This window comes from Rhinoderma darwinii, chromosome 5 (genome assembly GCF_050947455.1).
Source record: "Rhinoderma darwinii isolate aRhiDar2 chromosome 5, aRhiDar2.hap1, whole genome shotgun sequence".
NCBI classification, from domain to species: Eukaryota; Metazoa; Chordata; class Amphibia; order Anura; family Rhinodermatidae; genus Rhinoderma; species Rhinoderma darwinii.
The window spans coordinates 21,618,326-21,640,776 of record NC_134691.1 but is presented as its reverse complement, the minus strand read 5'-3'; positions in this window follow the sequence as shown (position 1 = coordinate 21,640,776).

Genomic DNA, 22,451 nt, shown 5'->3' with positions numbered 1-22,451 from the left:
GTGGAAAGGGGTCACTTTTACCAATATGTCATGTGGTGTGTCGAAATGGCTTAAGAAAAGTGACACTTTTGTAGAAAAAAAATGCAATTTACATTTTTTTGGCCCAAGTTTGGACAAATTCTGTAAAAAGTGTGAAGGGTTAAAACAGAAATTGAGCCGCTAGAAATAGACTTTAGAGTGTCTAGTTTGTAGAACACAATGTTTTTTTACCATTATTTATTGGACTTCCAGTCCATTACCCCTACATTACTACCATGGTGTAAAAAACGAAATGAAGACATTTTAGTGCGCAATTGAGAAAAGGGGCACTTGTGTTTTATACTATATTTCTGGTCCAAAAAATAATCTACACCTCCAAGTCAGGTGTCCTTATGATCAGGATAAATGAAAAAATATATTACAATCCATTTCTATGATACAATTACTTTTATCTTCAAACTGTTACATTTTAAATGATGAAAAATCAAAAATTTTCTTTTTTTTCTGTCTTTCCACGGCTATAAAAAAAAAGTAACAAAAATGTTACCCATACATATATACCACAAAAAGGAAGCACCACATGTCCCAAGAAAACAGTGCAAAATTCACATCGATACATAAAACACATGCAGAGTTATACTGCGTTACATCTGTGAATAGCAAAACTGCCAAAATTGCTCTGGTCACTAAGGCTGGGTTCACACGAGCACATTAACGTCTGGAATGGACGGACGTATTTCGGCCGGAAGTCCCGGACCGAACTTAGTGCAGGGAGCCGGGCTCCTAGCATCGTAGTTATGTACGACGCTAGGAGTCCCTGCCTCTCCGTGGAACTACTGTCCCGTACTGAAAACATGATTACAGTACGGGACAGTTGTCCCGCAGAGAGGCAGGGACTCCTAGCATCGTACATAACTATGATGCTAGGAGCCCGGCTCCCTGCACTGAGTTCGGTCCGGTACTTGCGGCCAAAATACCTTCTGTATTACGGGGTTAAAAAATGTATATATTGCGTGTTTGATGTGTAAAGCCAGTAATGAGAAAACTCTGATAGATTTGGGGGGGGGGGCATCTTTTTATAGTTCCCCTCAGGCAGCAGAGGGGCGAGGTTCACCCCTGGTTATATGTGATGCAGCGCACATCCTCGTGTCCCGTACCGGGGTGCAGACCTTTGCTCGGGCCTGATGTGGCAGTCTTAGGGTATGTTTACATGCAGAAACAGCCGGACACATCAGGAAGTGATTGGGGGAGGCAGACATGACCAGGGTTGCAGGAGAGAAGGAATGAGGTGAAAAGTTCAAATGGAGGAGGGGGAGGAAGGTGGAGGAGAAGGGGGCGAGGTTAACAGATGGCATATAGGAAGGGTGAGGGACAGGTTCGCGCCATTCACGCCCCAGGAAAAACAGTTTAGACCTTGTCCCGCCCGCCCTCCCTTAAGGACAGGTGTTATGTTTTGTTTAGCGATGTGGATTCTTTGTTGCTGCTGGTGTATTTTCTTTTACAGGAGTCGGCTGGTGGTGACTGGTAGGAGCGGAGTCACGGTGGCTTTGTTGGCGGATTGGGGGGTCCTTGGAGTTGGTGGTAATTTGAAGTGGGGGATTCATCAGAGGTATGGTCCCTAACAAATACATAATTGCTCATGGAGATGGGCGTATTTTGGACTCCTGCTGGGTGGTGTCCCGGGAAGTGGTTTTACATACTTGGCAAGCCAACTGCGGAGCAGAAAGGTGCCTCTGAGCCTGTAGGGAGACGGCTGGGGGTAAGTAGCTATACAGGGGGCAGTTAGGCGCCAAAGTTTTGGAGCTCCAATGACTTCCCCTTTCCTAGTAATGTTATTTATAAAGTTATGTTTTATGTTCATGAAAATTTGTTAATAAAATGGCTGCTGTGGCCGAAATTTTCCAACCCACTGTCTCGTGTGTCTCACTGGGGATGGGAGAGTGACATGGGGGGAGGGGAAAAAGGCCTGGAAGCAAGAAAGGGGGTGGACAGTATGGAAGGAAGGTTAAAGAGGCTCTGTCACCAGATTTTGCAAACCCTATCTGCTATTGCAGCAGATAGGCGCTGCAATGTAGATTACAGTAACGTTTTTATTTTTAAAAAACGAGCATTTTTGGCCAAGTTATGACCATTTTTGTAGTTATGCAAATGAGGCTAGCAAAAGTCCAAGTGGGTGTGTTTAAAAGTAAAAGTCCAAGGGGGCGTGTATTATGTGCGTACATCGGGGCGTTTTTAATACTTTTTCTAGCTGGGCGTTCTGATGAGAAATATCATCCACTTCTCTTCAGAACGCCCAGCTTCTGGCAGTGCAGATCTGTGACGTCACTCACAGGCAGGGCCGCCTTCAGGGGGGTATTAGGGGTACTGGTGTGAGGGGCCCGGCCAAACCTAATTGAAAGGGGGGCCCTGCAACTGCCGCGACATTCTTTTGGTAGGAAAAAACGGGCCCCTGCAATGGGGCCCGTTTTTTTCACAAAAAGAATGTCGTGAGCTGCTACTGCTGCTGCGGGCCCCCTCCTCTCGTCATGGGGGGCCGTCAAACCGTCCGCCCGCGCGCGTGCACCCGATCGCGCGCACAAGGAAACGCCCGCGCGTGCGCACTCGCGAGCGCGCACCCACGAACGCCCGCACTCGAGACCGCGAACGAAGCGCGCGCAGCCACGGACACACATGGACAAAACTTACCTGGAGCCTGGCTGGAGGTGAAGGACTGGACGTCTGGACCGAAGACCTCGCCTGAAAGACATCGCCGGAAGAGGACTGGAGTGGGAGCAGCTCTTCTGACACAGTGAGTAAATTATCTCAAAGTGCTGTTTATGTATGGCCCTGTTCACACAGTATTTTGCAGGCAAAAAAAAATCTGCAGCAGTCACATGGGATGAAACGTCATGACAGGAGGCCGGGCTGCGCTAAGAATAGAGGATCGCGTCACCAGGACTACGGCCGGGGCAAGCCTAAACTTTATCAATTTAAAAAAGTACCTTTTTTTTTTCCTCATTTGTGATTTTTGCGGCAGAACCGCAGCATTTCCGCAACAGAGGAGCAGCGATTCCACAGAATAAATTGACATGCTGCGGCTTAAAAATCCACACTGCAGGTCACTTTTTTTGCAGCGTGTGAATGAGATTTGTTTAAATCTCATCCACTCTGCTGCGACTGTAATACACTGCGGATTTTCCACAATAAAATGTGTTGCATAAAATCTGCAGTGTTCATGCCTAGTATGTTCCTACCCTAAGGCCGGATTCACACAAGCGTGTGCTTTTTGCGCGCGCAAAAACGTGGTGTTCTGCGCATGCAAAAGGTCATAACCGCTCCGTGTGTCAGCAGCGTATGATGCGCGGCTGCGTGATTTTCGCGCAGCCGCCATCATTATGACACTCTGTTTGTATGTTTGTAACACGTGGTGCTTTTCTGTTTTCATTCATAGTTTATACTGCTGCGGAAGTGCTGGGCGTGATTTTCACGCACCCATTGACTTCAATGGGTGCGTGATGCGCGAACAATGCACAAATATCGGACATGTCGTGAGTTTTACGCAGCGGACTCACGCTGCGTGAAAATCACTGACAGTCTGCACGGCCCCATAGAGTAACATACCGTATATGTCGGCGTATAAGACGACTGGGCGTATAAGACGACCCCCAACTTTTACCCTTAAAATATAGAATTTAAGATATACTCACCATTTTGTGCAGGAGCGCTTCACTATGGCCATCGGCGGCAGGACCCAGGACTCTCTGTCTCTTTGAACTCGCGCATGCGCAGATAGGCTGCTTCATCGCGCGAGATCTGAGAGGCAGTGAATGAGAGCAAAGGGCGGGCCAGAGGATCTTACAGAGATGTTCCCTGGCGGCTAATACCGGCTTCCCTCAGATCCGTGGCGGATTCCGTGCATCCCGGGAGCCTGTGTACCGGACTGCAGGCTCACAAGGTAACACACAACCTGTGTGTAGACAATATGTAGACTAGGGATGTCACGATACCAGAATTTGGACTTCGATACCGATACTTCGTTTAGTATTGCGATTTCGATACCAATTTCGATACTTTTGCCAACAGTAATAAAAAAAAAATTCTTCCGTTTTCTGATGTGAGGCGCGACGTGTGATGAATTTTGAACGCGCCTCACATTAATAGTAATTAATCCCATCATGTTTCTCAGTCATATTGGGTTAATGTGCGAGGTACATGATGGGGTTAATTACTATTAATGTGAGGAACATGGAGGGTAAATTCATCGCACCTCGCGCCTCACATTAATAAGTGAATGAAAGCCGTGTTTATTTCATTTTTTTACAGCGTACACATCATAAATGATGCAAAAACATTGTTGTCCGCGCCATTACTGAATGTGTGTATTTTATGTATTGAGACTTATTTTAATGTTTATTGTAAAAAAGGTGAAGGTGTATTTTTTTTTTAAAATTTAACAATACTTTGTTTTTACTTTATTTTTAAACTTTAATGTACTGACATATATCAGATATGTGCCAGTACATTAACCTGTGGACGGATAATACACAGGCAGTTGTTAGGACATACTTGGGTATGTCCTAACAACATGAAATATGGTAAGACAGCCCTGGGGTCCGTCAATAGACCCTGGGCTGTCTGCCCATATATGGTATGGCCCTCGATCGCGTCACAGGAATTCCCTGTGACGCGATCAAGGGGCATCCCCCCTTCTCACTTTCCCCTGAATGCTGCAGTCAGCTGTGATCGCAGCATTCAGGGGAATAACGGCGGAGATGAGCGGTTTCTCTGATCTCCGCCGTTATAGAGCGGGGCTGCGGCTGTGTAATACAGCCATTGCCCCGCTCCTGACAGGAAGTGCGCGCGCGGTCAGCATGAGGTGATGCGGCCGGCGCTGCACTAATGAGCGGCAGTTCAGGCACTGAAGACAGAACATGGGGGTGTTTTGTAGCGCGCCCGCCATGTTCTGTCTCCAGTGCCGCCGCTCATTAGTGCAGCGCTGGCCGCATTGCATCATCCTGACCCCGCGAACTTATCATGACTCAGGAGCGGGGCTGTGGCTGAATTACACAGCCACAGCCGCGCTCCCATACATTCATGTGTTACTATACTGAGCTGTACATCCCTAATGTAGACTAATGTAGACAATATCCGGCATATAAGACGACCCCACACTTTTGACATTTTTTTAAGGGTGTAAAAAGTCGTCTTGTACGCCGATATATATGGTAGGTCCGTGCGAGGCGCGTGAAAATCACGTACGTTGCACGGACGTATTACACGTTCGTCTGAATAAGCCCCAACAATAAGGCCCAGTTCACAGAGTTTTTGGGCCTTGATATTGACTCGGACACTGCGTCAGAATCAGCACCAAACAACTTCCAAAACCGCCTCCCATTGATTTAATCTGAAATCAATGGGAGCCAGTCGCGGAAAAAAGAAAAAGCAGCATGTCCTTTCTTGCCGCGGTTCTGCCTCTGACCTCCCATCGAAATCAATGGGAGGCAGAAAATGCATTTTTCGCTGCGTTTTCTGTCTGCTGTCCTCAATCGCCGCGGGCAAAAAACGCAGCAAAAAACGCAGCAAGATAGTGTGGGCAGGTCAAAATCTGCCTCAAAATTCGGTGCGCGGTTCCAGGCGGTCGCCGGTGCGCATGCGCGGGAGTTTGCGGGTGCGCACGATCGGTCGCACGGGCGGCGGTGTTTGACGGCCCCCATGCTACCCAGGGCCGCTATCAGGGGGGGTATTAGGGGTACTGATGTGAGAGGCCTGGCCAAACCTAATTGAAAGGGGGGCCCGCAGCTCATGACATTCTTTTGGTGAAAAAAACGGGCCCCATTGCAGGGGCCTGTTTTTTTTCTACCAAAGGCAAGTCGCGGCAGTTTGCCGGGCCCCCCTTTCAATTAGGTTTGGCCGGGCCTCTCACATCAGTACCCCTAATACCCCCCTGATGGCGGCCCTGGGTACCATGATATAGTGCTGGACGGAGTACCGTTAACAGGCGGTGCCACGGTAGGGGGGCCCAGAAAATGTAGCTGTAGGGGGCCCTGAAATTCCTGATGGCGGCCCTGCTCACAGGTCCTGCATCGTGTCGGCACCAGAGGCTACAGTTGATTCTGCAGCAGCATCAGCATTTGCAGGTAAGTAGCTACATCGACTTACCTGCAAACGCCGATGCTGCTGCAGAATCAACTGTAGCCTCTGGTGCCGGTGTCCTCGCTCGTCTGACACGATGCAGGACCTGTGAGTGACGACACAGCGTGATCTCTCGAGAACACGGCTGTGTCTGCACTGCCAGAAGCTGGGCGTTCTGAAGAGAAGTGGATGATACTTCTCATCAGAACGCCCAGCTAGTAAAAGTAGTAAACACGCCCCGATGTACGCACATAATACACGCCCACTTGGACTTTTGCAAGCCTCATTTGCATAAATACGAAAATGGTCATAACTTGGCCAAAAATGCTCGTTTTTTTAAAATAAAAACGTTACTGTAATCTACATTGCAGCGACTATCTGCTGCAATAGCAGATAGGGGCTGCAAAATCTGGTGACAGAGCCTCTTTAAGCAAAAGGGTTCGAAATGGGGCGAGCTCTGTAATCCCATGGTCATGTGTTTTCAGGCATATTTCGGGGTGTAAACGCCTCAAAATATGCCTGAAAAAACAGTAGCTAAACGCCTACAAACATCTGCCCATTTTATTCAATATAAAAAAAATGTGTTTCGTTCAGACGGGGCGGTTTTTTACACCGGCGTTTTCGAAAACAGTGCGTAAAAAAGGCCCTGTGAAAAGAATGCGCATGTCACTTCTTGAGACGTTTTTGGAGCTGTTTTTCATTGTGTCAATGTAAAAACAGCTCCAAAAACATCTAGAAAAAACGGTTGAAAATCGGAGGCAGTTTTCTCTGAAAACACCTGTGTAAAGTCGTTTTTGATTTAGCGTGTGAACATACCCTTAGGGAGTCCAGAGTCTGCGTGCCCCCTTCCCCTCCGAGCTTGATCCTGGTTGCACCCTCTGTGACCGCGATCGTTTCGCCACTGCCCATGATGGTTGTGTTTCTGTATCTCTGTCAGCAGGGGTTTCCCCATTATACTTTTTACCCAAATACTATTTTGTATAGTTATATTGTGGTATGGCATATAATATATCAGTGATCCCTTAGCGTTTAAAAATCCTTACCGACCTACTACTTATCACAGCTGAGGGTCTGTTATAATTGTATCCAGTCTTTGCAACCCTGACTACACTGGCATTATGGCTTCCATCTATGTATGCGTCGTTTTGATGGCAAGAATAGCACTGGATGCAGGGGCACACTTAAGGCTGGGTTCACACGACCTATTTTCAGGCGTAAACGAGGCGTATTATGCCTCGTTTTACGCCTGAAAATAGGGCTACAATACGTCGGCAAACCTCTGCCCATTCATTTGAATGGGTTTGCCGTCGTATTGTGCAGACGACCTGTAATTTACGCGTCGTCGTTTGACAGCTGTCAAACGACGACGCGTAAATGGACTGCCTCGGCAAAGAAGTGTAGGGCACTTCTTTGCCACGTAATTTGAGCTGTTCTTCATTGAACTCAATGAAGCACAGCTCAAGATTTACGAGCGTCTCAGACGGCTCGCAAAATGCGAGGAGGAGCATTTACGTGTGAAACTAGGCAGCTGTTAACAGTCTGTCTTTTCACACGTAAATGCCTCTCATCGTGTGAACATACCCTCAGGGAGGGGGTTTCTAGTACCTGAAAACTCCCTTTGAGCAATGCAGGAGAAATAAAGGGCCATAGCTGTGGTCTTGCCTTAGGATACTCCAATATGTCCGCATAATCTTTTTAATCTTCGATGTATTCCTGTCATATGTACCAAAAAAATACCAAACCTCAATGCCAATACCAAACTTAAAGAGGCTCTGTCACCAGATTTTGCAGCCCCTATCTGCTATTGCAGCAGATAGGCGCTGCAATGTAGATTACAGTAACGTTTTTATTTTTTAAAAACGAGCATTTTTGGCCAAGTTATGACCATTTTCGTATTTATTCAAATGAGGCTTGCAAAAGTACAACTGGGCGTGCTGAAAAGTAAAAGTACAAGTGGGCGTGTATTATGTGCGCACATCGGGGCGTGTTTAATACTTTTACTAGCTGGGCGCTCTGATGAGAAGTATCATCCACTTCTCTTCACAACGCCCAGCTTCTGGCAGTGCAGATCTGTGACGTCACTCACAGGTCCTGCATCGTGTCGGCACCAGAGGCTACAGATGATTCTGCAGCAGCATCGGCGTTTGCAGGTAAGTCGATGTAGCTACTTACCTGCAAACGCTGATGCTGCTGCAGAATCAACTGTAGCCTCTGGTGCCGACACGATGCAGGACCTGTGAGTGACGTCACAGATCTATACTGCCAGAAGCTGGGCGTTCTGAAGAGAAGTGGATGACACTTCTCATCAGAGCGCCCAGCTAGTAAAAGTATTAAACACGCCCCGATGTGCGCACATAATACACGCCCACTTGTACTTTTACTTTTCAGCACGCCCAGTTGTACTTTTGCAAGCCTCATTTGCATAAATACGAAAATGGTCATAACTTGGCCAAAAATGCTCGTTTTTAAAAAATAAAAACGTTACTGTAATCTACATTGCAGCGCCTATCTGCTGCAATAGCAGATAGTGGCTGCAAAATCTGGTGACAGAGCCTCTTTAAGAGCCAATGGGCTCAATCAGACTTCTTGGAATAATACTGTAAGGGTATGTTCACACAAGGGCTTCCGTAACGGCTGAAATTACGGGGATGTTTCAGCCTGAAAACATCCCCGTAATTTCAGCCGTAACGGCATGTGCAGGCACTTGAACGCCGCGTCAATTATGGACGTAATTGGCGCTGCTATTCATTGGAGTCAATGAATAACGGCTCCAATTACGGCCAAAGAAGTGACAGGTCATTTCTTTGACGCGGGCGTCTATTTACGCGCCGTCATTTGACAGACAAACGTCTGCCCATTGCTTTCAATGGGGAGATGTTTGTCAGCGCTATTGAGGCGCTATTTTCGGACGTAATTTGGGGCAAAAACGCCCGAATTACGTCCGTAAATAGGCCGTGTGAACATACCCTAAAGGATCTGCCAGACACAACTTCTGTGTCGACGCCCATAGTTAGTCAGTCTGCACCTGCTTCTATGTCTGTGAGACTGACTCCATCTTCCACCACCCAGGATGGCAGGCTTAGGAGTGGGAGAGCCTATCACAGCCTGGCCAGACGGAGCTAGCTCCCGCCCTCTGTCTATTTATATCTGCCTTTCCTGTTCCTCCTTTGCTTGTGATTCTTCTCTGCTGGTTTCCTGGCCCTTCTGCAGCTTCTTGAACTACTGATCCTCTGCTTGTGATTGACCTTGGCTTTACTGACCACTCTTCTGCTCTGCGTTTTTGTACCTCGCTCATCTCCTGTTTTGACTCGGCTCGTTCACTTCGCTTGTTGCTCACGGTGTCCCCGTGGGCAGCTTCCCCATTTCCCTGGCTTCTTTGTACCCTTGTCTGTTTGTCTGTCGTGCACCTATTGAGTTTAGGGACCGTCGCCCAGTTGTACCCGTCGCCTAGGGCGGGTCGTTGCAAGTAGGCAGGGACTGAGTGGCAGGTAGATTAGGGCTCACCTGTCTGTCTCCCTACCCCGACATTACAAATACAGTTCACAAATTTCTCAGAAACAATTTTTTTGGTCCGCTACAAAAAACTTTTGCGGGACAAGTTGTAGTTTTTCATGGCACCATTTATTGTACCACATAATGTACTGGAAAGCCGGATTTGTAGGGTGAAATTGGATAAAAACAGCGATTACACCATTTTTTGGGGGGGTTTCGTCTTTACGGCGTCCATCTGGCGGTAAAAACTACATCTGCACCTTATTCTACAGGTTGATACGATTACGGCGATACCAAATTTATATGTTTTGTTTTATGTTTTACCACTTTTAAAACAAAAAAAACTATTTGCTAAAAAAAATAAATGTTTTGTGTCGCCATGTTCTGAGAGCCATACGTTTTTAATTTTTCCTTTAATTTAGCGATGTGAGGGCTTATTTTTTGCGACCCGAGCTGTAGTTTTCACCGATACTATTTTTTGGTATATGCGACTTTTTGATCACTTTTATTTCATTTTTTTGGAGAGCTTAGGTGACCAAAAAAATTGTTTATCATTTTTTATTTTTACGGCAATCACCGTGCGGGTTAAACAACGCCATATTGTAATAGATTGGACTTTTACAGACGCGGCGATACCAGTTATGTTAACTTTTATTTTTTCTAACATTATTTTAAGGGAAAAATGGGAAAAGGTTTTTTTTTAACTTTTAATTCTTTTTTTTTTTAAACATAAAGAAACCCTTTATTTTAATGTTTTTTACTTTTTTTATTAGTCCCCCTAGGAGACTTGAACCAGCGATCGTTGGATCACTTGCATGATATACTGCAATACTAATGTATTGCAGTATATCGTGCTATGGTCATTCTCTTTTGAAGCCCTGCTGGAGGCTGCAACGTCCGGTCGATGCACTTCTCTCCAGAGATGTCTGCAAATGCGGCCGTCCTGTTCCCTAGTGACCACCAGGGTGCGCTTGTGAGCTCAGTCCAGATAAGGAGCCAGGTCGCACACAGGTTGGAGATTGAGCTGATTGCTCCCAGAGCACCCTGTACTAAAAGAAGGGCTGTGCCCCTCCATCCAATGCCTGAGCCTTGTTGTCGTTATCCTAGTATGTCTATGCAAATGGTCTCCTAAGTGTTTTCCAGTTCCCAGTGTTCCCCGTTCCTGCTACCTGTAACCTGTATCCCGTGCTATCCTGGTCAAGTGCCATGTCGAGCTGAAGTCGTGCTGTGCTGTGTACCATGTCTGTCCTGCTACACCCCGCCTGGTGCCTGCATGCTGCCTAGTTCCCAGCCAAGCCTGTCTTGCTACTGTCTGAGCTACCACAAGTACACTATACGAACTATAGACTGTGACCTGTGTCCTCTAGGCCAGCTGCCATACCATCAAGGTGGTACGGCCCAGTGGGTCCACGTACCCCTCGTGACAGAGGCAAAGCTTCAAAGGAGTACAAAGATGGCAGAACTGGGGGCCTTTATTAGGCCCCCAGGCTGCCATAACAACCATTGTAAATGGCGAATCTCGCTGCAAGAGGGGCGTGGTGGCGTGTTTGAGGGGGTGCCCCTCGGATTCTAACAATTTAAATGCCGTGGTCACGATTGACCTCGGCATTTAAAATGTTAAAGGGGCGGAATCAAAGTAAACTTTGATTCCACCCACTGGAGGGAGGTGTCGGCTATATAACACAGCCGTCACACGCCGAGTATGGAGCGGGCTCCATACTTTACCTTGGCGACATCTCAGTAATGGTACGTCGTATGTCGCCAAGGAGTTTTAATCATTATATAATGAAGTAATATTATAATATAATGGAATACAGGGCGGCTCACCCACGACGTAGGCAAATGCATGATGTAGTCGAGTGCACAGTAATCTGTACCCCATACAGTAAAGATTCAAAATAATATGAGATAAAACCGGCTCTCAAGACTAAATCAATGTTAGTTCAGGTTTTGTATCAATATCAATTATATCTATTTACTTTTGTCATGTTTGATTACACGGCTCTCTGCATATGTCAAGAGGACAATATGGAACAATATACAACAAAGACGAGTACAAATATGTTTTTTACAGTGGTTTGAAGTTATGTGCAAATCTTAGGATCCAATGTCCTTTAAACAATAATAAATAAAAAAAGGAAAATAATAAATGACATTAATTTATATGCAATCAAATAGAATATAAATAATACGTTATAACCTGTTAAAATATAAAAAAATTGTAGATGAATTCCATATAGTGGGCCCTGCTATTATGAGTATCTATATTAAAACCGAGGACTTTGACCAATATTCACACACTTGCATTTTTTGGACGGTATCACTGATCTTTATTTATTGTTATTTTGGTTGTATTAGTAGTATTAGCAATATTAGTATTAGTAGTATTAGCAATATTAGTATTAGTAGTATAAGCAGGGCAATGATATCATAGTAATAGTAGTAATATTAGTAGTATTAGCAGTATAAGCAGGGCAATGATATAGTATTAGTAGTAATATTAGTAGTATTAGCAGTATAAGCAGGGCAATGATATCATAGTATTAGTAGTAATATTAGTAGTATTAGCAGTATAAGCAGGGCAATGATATCATAGTATTAGTAGTAATATTAGTAGTATTAGCAGTATAAGCAGGGCAATGATATCATAGTATTAGTAGTAATATTAGTAGTATTAGCAGTATAAGCAGGGCAATGATATCATAGTATTAGTAGTAATATTAGTAGTATTAGCAGTGTAAGCAGGGCAATGATATCATAGTATTAGTAGTAATATTAGCAGTATTAGCAGTATAAGCAGGGCAATGATATCATAGTATTAGTAGTAATATTAGTAGTATTAGCAGTATAAGCAGGGCAATGATATCATAGTATTAGTAGTAATATTAGTAGTAATATTAGCAGTATAAGCAGGACAATGATATCATAGTATTAGTAGTAATATTAGTAGTATTAGCAGTATAAGCAGGGCAATGATATTAGAGTATTAGTAGTAATATTAGTAGTATTAGCAGTATAAGCAGGGCAATGATATCATAGTATTAGTAGTAATATTAGTAGTATTAGCAGTATAAGCAGGGCAATGATATCATAGTATTAGTAGTAATATTAGTAGTATTATCAGTATAAGCAGGGCAATAATATCATAGTATTAGTAGTAATATTAGTAGTATTATCAGTATAAGCAGGGCAATGATATAGTATTAGTAGTAATATTAGTAGTATTAGCAGTATAAGCAGGGCAATGATATAGTATTAGTAGTAATATTAGTAGTATTGGCAGTATAAGCAGGGCAATGATATCATAGTATTAGTAGTAATATTAGCAGTATTAGCAGTATAAGCAAGGCAATGATATCATAGTATTAGTAGTAATATTAGTAGTATTAGCAGTATAAGCAGGGCAATGATATCATAGTATTAGTAGTAATATTAGTAGTATTAGCAGTGTAAGCAGGGCAATGATATCATAGTATTAGTAGTAATATTAGTAGTATTAGCAGTATAAGCAGGGCAATGATATCATAGTATTAGTAGTAATATTAGTATTAGTAGTATAAGCAGGGCAATGATATAGTATTAGTAGTAATATTAGTAGTATTAGCAGTATAAGCAGGGAATGATATAGTATTATTAGTAATATTAGTATTATCAGCAGTATAAGTAGGGCAATCATATCATAGTATTAGTAGTACTGTTAGTAGTATTAGCAGTATAAGCTGGGCAATGATATATTATTAGTAGTAATATTAGTAGTATTAGCAGTATAAGCAGGGCAATGATATCATAGTATTAGTAGTAATATTAGTAGTATTAGCAGTATAAGCAGGGCAATGATATCATAGTATTAGTAGTAATATTAGTAGTATTAGCAGTATAAGCAGGGCAATGATATCATAGTATTAGTAGTAATATTAGTAGTATTAGCAGTATAAGCAGGGCAATGATATCATAGTATTAGTAGTAATATTAGTAGTATTAGCAGTATAAGCAGGGAATGATATAGTATTAGTAGTAATATTAGTAGTATTAGCAGTATAAGCAGGGCAATGATATAGTATTAGTAGTAATGTTAGAAGTATTAGCAGTATAAGCAGGGCAATGATATAGTATTAGTAGTAATATTAGTAGTATTAGCAGTATAAGCAGGGCAATGATATCATAGTATTAGTAGTAATATTAGTAGTATTAGCAGTATAAGCAAGGCAATGATATCATAGTATTAGTAGTAATATTAGTAGTATTAGCAGTATAAGCAGGGCAATGATATCATAGTATTAGTAGTAATATTAGTAGTATTAGCAGTATAAGCAGGGCAATGATATCATAGTATTAGTAGTAATATTAGTAGTATTAGCAGTATAAGCAGGGCAATGATATCATAGTATTAGTAGTAATATTAGTAGTATTAGCAGTATAAGCAGGGCAATGATATCATAGTATTAGTAGTAATGGTAGTAGTATTAGCAGTATAAGCAGGGCAATGATATCATAGTATTAGTACTAATAGTAGTATTAGTAGTATAAGCAGGGCAATGATATCATAGTATTAGTAGTAATATTAGTAGTATTAGCAGTATAAGCAGGGCAATGATATAGTATTAGTAGTAATATTAGTAGTATTAGCAGTATAAGCAGGGCAATGATATCATAGTATTAGTAGTAATATTAGTAGTATTAGCAGTATAAGCAGGGCAATGCTATCATAGTATTAGTAGTAATATTAGTAGTATTAGCAGTATAAGCAGGGCAATGATATCATAGTATTAGTAGTAATATTAGTAGTATTAGCAGTATAAGCAGGGCAATGATATAGTATTAGTAGTAATATTAGTAGTATTAGCAGTATAAGCAGGGCAATGATATCATAGTATTAGTAGTAATATTAGTAGTATTAGCAGTATAAGCAGGGCAATGATATCATAGTATTAGTAGTAATATTAGTAGTATTAGCAGTATAAGCAGGGCAATGATATAGTATTAGTAGTAATATTAGTAGTATTAGCAGTATAAGCAGGGCAATGATATAGTATTAGTAGTAATATTAGTAGTATTAGCAGTTTAAGCAGGGCAATGATATGCCACGTGTGACCATGCCCTTAGTAGTATTAGTAGTATTAGTAGTATTAGGATATTAGTAATATTGGCAGTATTAGGCTCTGTTCACACCTGCGTTGGGGTCCCGTTTTGATGTTGCGTCGGAGGTTTCCGTCAGAACGGGACCGTGAACAGACGCAAACTGATTTCAATGGTCATGGAGTCTGTGCCCCTGGTTTCCGTTTGTCTCTTTTGTGCACCGGACCAGTCGTTTTGCCGGAATCAATAGATTAGTCGACTACACTATTTCTTCAGTCAGAACGGGACCCCAACGTAGATGTGAACAGAGCCTTAGCAGTATTAGCAGTATTAGGCTAATTTCACAGTAGCGTTACTATACATTTACCTTCTTCTGTCAGAGGAAGAGAGGATCGAAAGATTAAGCGGAATGCAACGGTTCCGTTAGATTTACCATTGATTGGTAATTCTTTGGTTTCAGTTGCTTTCCATTTATCTCCGTTCGCTAAGTTTCCGTTTTTTTCTACGTAAGCAACAGTGCAGTCTGCAGAACTTTTATTTCCGTGAAAAAAATAGGAAACCTATCGAACGGAGACAAACGAAAAGAAACTGAAACCAAAGAATTACCATTAAAATCAATGGTAATTCTAACGGAACCGTTGCTTTCCGCTTAATCTTTCGATCCTCTCTTCCTCTGACGGAAGAGAGATAAACGTATAGTAACGCCAGTGTGAACTTACCCTTAGTAGTATTGCCAGATGGTGAGTGTCTGTGTTGATCAGATGGTGGATGTCGGTGTTGTCATGCCAGATGTATAATGGCCTGAGCTTATGATATATTCTATACGTTGTATCCACTTGAATGTTATTACACTTCCGATGCCGTTATATACAATGTCAGCGTTATTTGAACGGCTATTTTCTGTTTTTACGCGCCAGATCAGCACAACTCAAAGGTCCGTTGTACTTGTAGTAATGTCACTTCTTGGGGCACCTGATTAGTAGGTTTGCATGTTTATGTTGGTAGCGCGGCCAAGCTGGTACTTCTAGTGCGCTTTGCCTCACTGTCAGTGAATGGAAAGCAGTGATGGATGGGGAAGCTGCGGCCGTTTGTAAATGTGCAGCCCCGGCACCTGTGGATATGATGCTGCAGTCCCAGCAGTTCAGTTAGATTTCTTTTAAAAAAATTTGCCCACATTTTGCCAGAATACTAGATTTAGCAAATGCTTCTCATAAGTAGATGGCGTCTCATTAAAATCAGTCTCAGTCCTCACGCACACTATATTAGTAATGGACGCGTTTCACAGCGTGGCATCCACTTCAAATCCAAAGTGTACGTGTCTAAGCAAATCTCCGGCATTGTATATTAGAAAGGTAATATGAATTATTTGGTGCTGTATATGTCAGATTTTCTGCTAGATGATTGTGTACTGTATATATAATAAAAGCCTGATATTTAAAGTGACCATCCGGGAAAATGCCTGATTTACTGTCTATTACATTACTTTGGTTAATTGATTAACTAAGTAAGAGCTACACAAATCTATTTCCATCATATTCAATGGACCGGCAATTCGTCAAAATGACAAAACATGCCCATCGAGTCATTTATCCCTTCTAATATATATTATAAGTGAGCAATGCTGGATTAGCATCTATAGTCCATGAGGCTTTCTTGAATAGCAATTTAAAGCCTCATTTTTATGATTTATCAATACTGTCATAGAAGGCATCAGTTTACAAGGTGCCGAAAATGGAGCAAATTGCACCAAATTTATAAAAATGTTGCACACGGCTGAAATTGGTAGGGATGTTAGGCGCTCTTCTCTTCTTTACTTCACCTCATGACTGCTGCACATGTCTACAGCATATTTTTCAGAAATGTGGGCATCTTACAACTTCTGCTAGCCACAACCCTTTTTTTTAGGAAGTTTGAAAAAGTTATGGCACATTTTAATTGGTAAATATTGTCCATTATTCACAAACATTTTAATATGTTCAACATTTGTGTTACAGAACTGGTATAATCTGGTATAATCCGGTATAATCTGGTATATTCCGGTATAATCTGGTATAATCTGGTATAATCTGGTATAATCCGGTATAATCTGGTATAATCTGGTATAATCCAGTCTTTCCCTTCTATGCAGCTATGATGTCACAGGTGGTGTTGCTTGTGATGTCATAAACACCAGTGTGGTCACTTTCTCTGCTGCCTCCACATTGGCTCATTTCACTGAGGTGAAAGCGACTGACGATGTGGTTGAAGCTTTGTATTATTGCGATACTAATCTGCCCTGTGACTGGTTCACAGATGGTAAGTGGGGCTTTTCTATTACAATGAGCGTCACATGTTGACCGGGGGCTTATTCACTGTGAATGGTTATTATATTTTATGAAAACACAATGTTGACAGTCTAGGCCCCGGCTACCACTGTGTTACATTATGACATTTGTACTTTGTATTGTCTTACAATTTACTATCTCACTTTTTATTCTAGACTAATGCCCTAGCAGTGCCCCCTGGAGCAGAGCCGTCCAAGTTATCGGACATATACAGATGGATGACAAAGTCCATATTTGGGGTGAGTAGGGGGATGATATCATTGCCCCGCTTATACTGTATCTTATATTGTACATCAGTTGTATCCTCTTCAGATACACACATTTTACAGCGAACCGCAGGAGACCAAATGTCGCTGCTGAGTCATAATCTAATATAAAGAGTGTGGTGGGAGTACTGGCTCTTATTGAGGAGAGCAAGCAGATGTATGGAGACTTATTTACAGGCAATGCTTCATGGGAAAAAAAAGTATGCAAATTAGCTCATATCAGTCAAACTATAGACTTCTCCAAATGGAAAAGAAAGACCCATGGAGGCGTCTCCGGTTTGGCTGTTATGAGATAAGTTACATACTAATATAAAGAGTAATGGCATAAGTAATGCACAGAGAATAAATCTCCTCCAGCGCATACGTGAGGTCTTATGTTATTTACTCACCCCCAATTATAAGTCATTTATTGTGGTCATGTCTGCTTTTCTCTATAATTTGTTACGTTTTTATTGTAGGTTGCTCCACCAGCTGCTCTGCCCCCCAAGGACGGCTATGCCCTATTTTGGGACTGCTGTGAGCATATCGGAGAGACGGTATTTGGGGTGAGTAAGAATTTACTATCAATATTGTCCATGTATGTTATATGTTCTATGCCCATTAATCACCCAGTTCACCCGGCAGTCTTGTCTTTTGTCTTGGCTCGCTCCAACAATGAAATGATATTATATTAACCCTTTCCATCACATCCCATTTAAATTTTCTTACTGTAATTTCCCTTCTTCCATGAGCCATACATTTTTATTTTTTCATCGACATAAGCGTACGTATGAGGACTTGTTTTTGTAAGTTGTTTTTTTTTTTACTGGAACCTTTCAATGTAGCCCTGGTGAGAAGTTTATTTTTTATTGTTTACATTATTTTACATAAAAAATGGGGAAAGGTCCTTTGAAAAACTTTTATTTATTTTTTCTTATATATTCTTGAAATATTCAGTTTTTTTAGTTCCACTAGGGGGACTTAAATGTGTGTTGATTGGCTCATACAATTCACTGCACAGGGCTTAAATGGGGTATACAACAGGAAATGTGATAATTGTCTGATCACTGGGGGCCCCTACCGATTGCTTGAGTGTGGGTCTTGAACCCCCTGTTTTTTTCCTCACTGCTTGACCACAATGAGGAGGACATTGAATAGAGGGGTGGTTGGGAATGCGTTCTTCCGCTCCATTCAAAATCCATGGGAATAACGGAAACAGCTGAGTACAGCGCCCATCTGTTTCCGTCAGTCCCATAGACATTGAATAAAGCAGCGGTAAGGAGATACGGGAACCCTAATCTCGCTATTAGTGGCGGTCCCAGCAGGGGCGCGTCCAGTGATCAGCCATTTATCACCTATCCAGTAGATAAGTGATAATTGTCAATTCTAAGACAACCCCTTTAATAGGATACTATCCCCTTCATTTAGCCCTCCCCGGCTGCCCTGATAAACCACCGCCCCCTGCATCACAGGGGGTGATGGGGGGACAGAGAAGACTATTGACCATGGCATCTTAGTGGTTAAATGGCCAGGATTGGAATTATCTCTGATCCCAGACCTTAGAGCAGGGTGTCAAATGTAATATACAGCTGAAGTTACGGACCCATACTTAAATACATGTACAGTGGATGTCGGGAAGGGGTTAAGAAATTATTGTTTAGAAGTGGAGCTATATACAATATTTTACTCATGTGTAGTACTTGTCATTGAGGTGTTTACTCAGGATCTACAAAGGCAAATCCTCTGCTTTTTTACCTGGTGTCCTTGTATGAAAACAATCAGTCCATGCTTTACAGGCTGAACATTGGCGTTGAGCAGACATTTAATGTACAGTCACAATCTTGTCTTACAGATTACTATAGAAAAACCCATCCCACAAAAGGAGGAACCGTCTCGGATCGAGAAGGTCATTAGGTGGGTCGAGGTGAACATCTTCGGAGTAAGTCAAACATTTTTAAGTATTTTTAGATATGTCATACTAGACTGAAATGATTAAATATACAGTAGTATCCCTCCCAAAAATCTAAATCTAAAGGAACAAAGAGACTTATGGTCAATGTAGTCATCGTGGAGTGACTACAAAATAACCAAAATTTACAATTAAGAAACCAGATACAAATTACATTTTAAGCATTGGGCTATTGTCTTCCACCATGTATGTAACATAAGTAAACACACCATGGCCCATTGGATACTTGGGTAAATCCTCTCCCTAGAGAAGCCTATCACCTTATAACCTATTGGCCATAACGACCACTGTGACGGTCCCATACAGAGGATTTGCCCATGACATGACAACACCACCAGACATTGACCTTCCCCAGACCTCAATGCTCACTTTGTTTATTGCAGGTTACTCCGCTACCACCCGATCCACCCAAGGCGTCACCTTGCATGACCTTCCTAGGCCTCCTGAAGACACAGATCTCTTGGGTGAGTCTGATATTCACAGAATAGTAATTCTTCTTATTGGGGAGTGTAATTTGCTTTACATCCATAATCCTAACAAGAATCAGTCTGAGAACTTAGCAGAGGACAATGGTGGTTGTGATGATTGGTTACGGGATGATTTTCTTTTTTCTGTTTTGTGTGCTTTTCTGTATTGTTCTTGTTGCTGAAGTTGGACTTAGATCCAGATGACATATTACTTGGATTGATAACATTTCTTTATAAGTCAGATACTTAGCAGCAGGTGTGAGATCAATCCTCCTACCGACTTACTGAGAATGAAAATGAAAAAATAACTATATTCCTACAGGTGACTCCAACTCCAGCTCCAGCTCCACCCAAAGAGAAAGAGGTGTCCTGGCTCCAGAGAAGCCTTAACTGGATTTATCAAGTAAGTGTCCTTTTTCCTCAGTGTAGTATCATTTTTATTATTATACAGTAGTATTGTTATCAGGGGCGGACACACTGTACCATATATACTGCTGTATAGAAGATCTACAGGACATACTGTACCATATATACTGCTGCATAGGAGATCTACAGGACATACTGTACCATATATACTGCTGCATAGGGGCTCTATAGGACATACTGTACCATATATACTGGCTGTATAGGAGATCTACAGGACATACTGTACCATATATACTGCTGCATAGGGGCTCCATAGGACATACTGTACCTTATATACTGCTGTATAGGAGATCTACAGGACATACTGGACCATATATACTGCTGCAAAGGGGCTCTTTGGGACATACTGTACCATATATACTGCTGTATCGGGGATCTACAGGACATGCTGGACCATATATACTGCTGCATAGGAGATCTACAGGACATGCTGTACCATATATACTACTGCATAGGGGCTCTATAGGGAATATTGTACCAAATATACTGCTGCATAGGAGATCTATAGGCCATATTGTACCATATATGCTGCTGCATAGGAGATCTGCAGGACATACTGCACTATATATGCTGCCTCACAAGGGACTCTATAGGACATACTGTGCCATATATGCTGCTGCATAGTGTCTCTATAGGACATACTACACCATATATACAGCTGCATAGGGGCTTTATAGGGCATACAGTACCATATATGCTGCTGCATAAGGGGCTCTATAGGACATACTATACCATATATGCTGCCTCATATGGACTCTATAGGACATACTATACCATATATGCTGCCTCATAGGGACTATATAGGGTATACTGTACCATATATGCTGCCTCATAGGTGCTCTACAGGACATACTGTACCATATATGCTGCTGCATAGTATATCTATAGGAAATATTGTACCATATATACTGCTGCATAGGGCTCTATAGGACATACTGTACCATATATGCTGCTGCATAGGGGCTCTATAGGGAATACTGTACTATATATGCTGCTGCATAGGGGTTCTATGGGGCATACTGTACCATATATGCTGCTGCATAGGGGCTCTATAGGGAATACTGTACTATATATGCTGCTGCATAGGGGCTCTATGGGGCATACTGTATTACATGTGCAGCTGTACAGAGCGCTGTAAACAGGGGGCCCACCAACATCTTAAATAGAAAATAACAGTGCTTCCTACTGACTACTAGATAATAATTGTTCAATTACAATCCATCAGTAAGATATATAGGAGCCGGTGATAGTTCAATCCTCCTACTGACTTACTGAGAATGATAAAATAACTATAATGAAATGTATAAAATAACTATAATGAAATGTATAAAATAACTATAATGAAATGTATAAAATAACTATAATGAAATGTATAAAATAACTACAAAGAAATGTATAAAATAACTACAAAGAAATGTATAAAATAACTATAATGAAATGTATAAAATAACTATATTACTACAGGTGACTCCAACACCAGCTCCACCTGTAGAGGAAGAAGTGTCTTGGCTCCAGAAAAGCCTCATATGGATTCATGAAGTGAGTGCGACTTTTACCCTCTATAGTATCATTATTATTATAATTACAGTATTGTTATCAGGAGTGAATATACTGAACCATAGGAGCTCTGTAGGGACCATACTATACGGGACCATATATGCTGTATAGGGGCTCTATAGGACATACTGTACCATATATGTAGCTGCACTGGGGCTCTATAGGGAATACTGTACCATATATGCAGCTGCATAGGGTCTCTATAGGACATACTGTAACATATATGTAGCTGCATAGGGGCTCTATAGGACATACTGTAACATATATGTAGCTGCACTGGGGCTCTATATGGAATACTGTACCATATAGGCAGCTGCACAATGGACCAGTAAACAGAGGGCCTGACCAGTGCTTCCCACTGCCTACTTTATGGCATATAAAGGATTGATAATGATTTCCATGGTTCATAATTATTGTTGTATTACAATCCACAAAATAAATTGGTGCACCATCCAAGAACATCAGAGCCTTAACTTGAAGCTCCTGGTACGTAAAGCAAAACCTCTATCAGGGCCCTGACCCTCCCATGTGCCATTCTGGTGTCTATGTATGGGCCAGAGAGCCCTTTAGGTTCCAGTTTCCATGATCCTTAGTGCCACTGCTACCTCCGCACCCCACTATAGCTGCGCCCCTGAAGATCTTTCTAGAAAGAGGCTTTATGTCCATCACCTCACTCTCAACAAACTAGCTGTTACATAAAAGCCTTGCTGTCTCTGTCCGCCCCTGATTATTATTAGTGGGCACAATCTCCTATGTGCCCACTCACCCCTCCCCCCACCTCTGCTGCCTGGGAAATCTGTTGTCA